The following is a 4,631-nucleotide window of genomic DNA, read 5'->3' on the forward strand; positions in this document are numbered from 1 at the left end:
CCGCTCTCTCCTTCTATCTTGGTCTCTCTCTCTCTGTCCCTCCATCTGTCTTCCCCATCGTCACTCCCTCTCTCTCCTTCTATCTGTCTCTCCTTCTCCCTCTGTCTCTCTCTCTGTCCCTCCATCTGTCTTTCCCTCTCTGTCTCTCCCTCTCTCTCCTTCTATCTCTGTCTCTCTCTCTCTCTGTCCCTCCATCTGTCTTTCCCTCTCTGTCACTCCCTCTCTCTCCTTCTATCTCTGTCTCTCTCTCTGTTCTTCCATTTTTCCTTCCTCCCTGTCACTCCCTCTCTCTCCTTCTATCTCTGTCTCTGCCACTCTCTCTGTCCCTCCATCTGTCTTTCCCTCTCTGTCTCTCTGTCTTTCTCCTTCTATCTCTGTCTCTGCCTCTCTCTCTGTCTCTCTCTCTCTGTCCCTCCATCTGTCTTTCCCTCTCTGTCACTCCCTCTCTCTCCTTCTATCTCTGCCTCTCTCTCTGTCTGTCCATCTGTCTTTCCCTCTCTATCTCTCCGTCGCTCTCCTTCTATCTCTGTCTTTCTCCGTCTCTCCATCTGTCTTTCCATTCCTATCACTCTCTCTCTCTCTCTCTCCTTCCATCTCTGCCTCACTCTCTCATTCTCTCCATCTGTCTTTCCCTCTCTGTCTCTCCCTCTCACTACTTCTCTCACTCTCTGTCTCTCCATCTGTCTTGCCCCGCCCCCCCCACCCCCCGTCACTCCCTATCTCTCCTTCTATCTCTGTCTCTGCCTCTTTCTCAGTCTCTCCCTCTGTCCCTCCATCTGTCTGTCCCTCTCTGTCACTCCCTCTCTCTCCTTCTATCTCTGTCTCTCTATCCCTCCATCGGTCCTTCCCTCCCTGTTACTCCATTTCTCTCCTTCTATCTCTGTCTTTCTCTCTGTCCCTCCATCTGTCTTTCCCTCCCTGACACTCCCTCTCTCTCCTTCTATTACTGTATCTCTGTGTCCCTCCATCTGTCTTTCCCTCTCTGTCTCTCCATCTCTCTCCTTCTATCTCTGTCTCTCTCTCTCTGTCTCTCCATCTGTTTTGCCCGCCCTGTCACTCCCTCTCTCTCCCTCTATCTCTGTCTCTCTCTCTCTCTCTGTCTCTCCATCTGTCTTTCCCTCTCTGTCTCTCCATCTCTCTCCTTCTATCTCTGTCTCTCTCTCTCTGTCTCTCCATCTGTTTTGCCCGCCCTGTCACTCCCTCTCTCTCCCTCTATCTCTGTCTCTCTCTCTCTCTCTGTCTCTCCCTTTCTCTCCTTCTATCTCTGTCTCTCTCTCTGCTATCACTGACACTAGGAGAGCGACAGAGGGAGGGTGGGTTTGATATGAAGGCATAGAGAGGGCTGTAGAGAGGGACAAAGTTGGAGAGAGAGATTGTTGAGGTGGATGAAGAGGAGAATATAAGATATATTAATTTGATGTAATCCTTCACTGCTGTGTACACAAACATATAAGAGATAGGTATGGAGAGAAAAAAAACATTGGGAGAGGGGGAAATGTAGATGAAGTTGGGGCCCAGGCGGACACTTTTCATGATCCAGAAGGAATAGCCTCCATTTTAAATATTCAGCAAGTTATTCCACTGTGGGAGCCATCACACCCTCACGATATTGGTTGTGGAAATTTCATGCTGGCATATTGGTTAATTTCTAATCCTGTGATTGATAGATTCTTGTTTACCAAAGGTATAAAGAGATAAGGGGCAAAGGCAGGATATATGGTGTAAGTTACATCACAGATCAGCCAAGATCTCATTTGATGCCGGAACAGAGTCGTGGGGTTAAATTGCATCCTCCTCTTCCAACATCCCCTGTTAAATATCATTCTTTCTCTGTCAGTCACCCTGTCAGTCTGTGTCTCTCTGTTTCTCTCTTTCTGTCTCTCTCTCTCTCTCTGTTTCGGACAGTGTAGAGTGAGATTCACTCTGTATCCACCCCATGATGTTCCTGCCCTGGGAGTGTTGGATGGGACAGTGTAGAAGGAGCATTACTCTGTATCTAATCCATGCTGTACCTGTCTGGGGAATTTTGATGGGAGAGTGGAAACAGAGAGGTCTGGGACCAGGGTCCTCATGGGGAGGACTTAATGGTGCCTCCTAATTGACCAGTTCGCAATATTGGTGCTCCATGGATGAAAGGGGCAGTGGCTGATTGGATACGACATTGGCTGAGAGAGTGGACAATGGTTGTTTCAGACTGAAGGGAGGTATACAGTGGAGGTTTATATTAGGACCACTGCTCTTTTTGATATATACTAATGACTTGGACTTGTGTTTACAGGGCATAACTTCAATGTTTGCCAATGTTTGTGACATCTGCAATGTAATAAACAGGGAAGGGACTAGTCGCAGACTTCAGGAGGATAGAGGCAGTCTGGTGAAATGGAACACACAAGAACAAATGAATTAGGAGCAGGAGTAGGCCATTCGGCCGCTCAACCTGCTGTGCCATTCAATGGCTGATCTGATTGTGAACTCAACTCCACTTTCGTGTCTGCTTCCCAGAACCCTAGACTCCCTGGTTGACAATAAATTATCTAACTCAGCCTTGAATATATTCAATGATCCAGCCTCCACTGCTCTCTGGGGAAGAGAATTCCACAGACTAACCACCCTCTGAGAGAAAAACATTTCTCCTCATCTCAGTCTTAAATGGGAGAGCCCTCATTTTAAGCTGTGTCCCCTCGTTCTAGACTCCCCAACAAGGGAAACACCCTCTCAGCATCCACCCTGTCCAGTCCCCTCAGGACCTGAGATGTTTCACTCAGATCACCTCTCATTCTTCTAAACTCCAGTGGGTATCGGCCCGACCTGTTCAACCTTTCCTCATAAGATAACCCCTTCATCCCAGGAATCAGTCAAGTGAACCTTCTCTGAACTGCTTCTAATGCAGTTATATCCTTGATTAAGTAAGGAGACCAAAACAGTCCACATCACTCCAGATGTGGTCTAACTGAGGTCCTGTACAGCTGTAGCTACACTTCCCTACTTTTATATATTCTATTCCCCTTGTAATAAACAACACTGTTCCATTTGCCTTCTAATCACTCGCTGTACCTGCATAGTAACATTTAGTGATTCATGTACCAGGACCCCCAGATCCCTCTGTCCCATAGAGTTCTGCAGTCTCTCTCCATTTCAATAATATACTGCTATTTATTCTTCCTGACACATTCTACTCCATCTGCCAAATCTTTGTCCACTCTCTTAACCTATGGAAATCTTTTTGTAGACTCTTTATGTCCTCTTGACAGTTTACTTTGCAACCTATCATTGGACAGACACAGGGCAGGTTAACTTCAATGCTGAGAAATGTGAAGTGATGGATTTTGGAAGGAAGACTGTGGGATAGGCAATCGAAACTAAATGGTACAATGTTAAAATGGGTGCAGCAACAGCGAACCCTTACACATACAGGAGCTGACAGTGTCTCTCTCTCTCTCTTCCCCCCCCACCCCCCCCCCCTCCGCCCCCACCACCGCCCTTTTTGCTGTTTCTCTTTCTCTTTCAATACCAATCCTGACTTTTCTCGGAATCCTTTTTGGTTGAATAGTACCCTGAAATGTTTCAGTCTCACTGTTACAAGGAACAAGTCACATTTCTGTGGTATTTTCTATATCTTAATGATTCAATTTGGAGCTTGGATTGTGTCAGGTAAATGTGGTTTCTCATTCAGACACTCCTGCATTGTGGAACTGTCAGTTATCTGTGCAGGGACAGGATATCGGGGTGTTTGAATGGAGTTGAAGATTTTGGTTGATTGAATAGGGTGTGAATTAGATTGTGGATTGTGTCCCTGAAGGTCTTTAAACCGATGTCCTGAGAGAATGAAGTGGTTTACCAATGTCTGAATAACATCAAAGTCTTTAGACACATGAAAGAACAAGATTGGGGACAATATACAAAAGCTGAGACAGTCAGGCAACAACAGGAGGAAGGTGAATGTCTTTCACAGTTTGTAATCTGAAAGCCTGAGCTAATGACTGAAAAAGCAGGAGTTCAAATCCCACATTGGGCTCTTGTGTATTTGAATTTCTCTGAAAATAAAAAATAACTCTGGAATAATAAATCCTCCAGGATGAAATGATTCACTCTCACTGCTCTGACACTCATTTACCTTCAAGTAGTTTTCTCCAGTCCACTTTTTCTAAATCGCCTTCCACTGGCCCAGCTTCATTCCCTAAAACTAAGTGTCAAACTGACCCATCTCTTGTTGACCTTGCTATGTACTGACCTAAAAAAGTTCCCCTGAATGTATATTTAGAATTCTGCATCCTCGATATATTTTACACTAGTCTCAGTTTTCAATATACTGGTTAGGTCTGCACTAGACCCCGTCTCTGTTTATATTACACATTGCCCTGTCTCTGCTATAAAAATGGCTTAAAAAGTGGAGAGAAAACCCTCCATGTTATACAGGAGATCATAAGAATTAGGAGCAGGAGTAGGCCATTCAGCCCATTGAGCCTGCTCAACCATTCAATACTATCATGACTGATCTGACAGTGACCATAACACCACTTTCCTGTCTGCCCCCCCATAACCCTTGACTCCCTTGTCGATCATAAATCTGTCCAACTCAGCCTTGAATATATTCAATGACCCAACCTCCACTGCTCTCTGGGGAGGAGAAT

Source organism: Heterodontus francisci, chromosome 28 (assembly GCF_036365525.1).
Source record: "Heterodontus francisci isolate sHetFra1 chromosome 28, sHetFra1.hap1, whole genome shotgun sequence".
NCBI lineage: Eukaryota > Metazoa > Chordata > Chondrichthyes > Heterodontiformes > Heterodontidae > Heterodontus > Heterodontus francisci.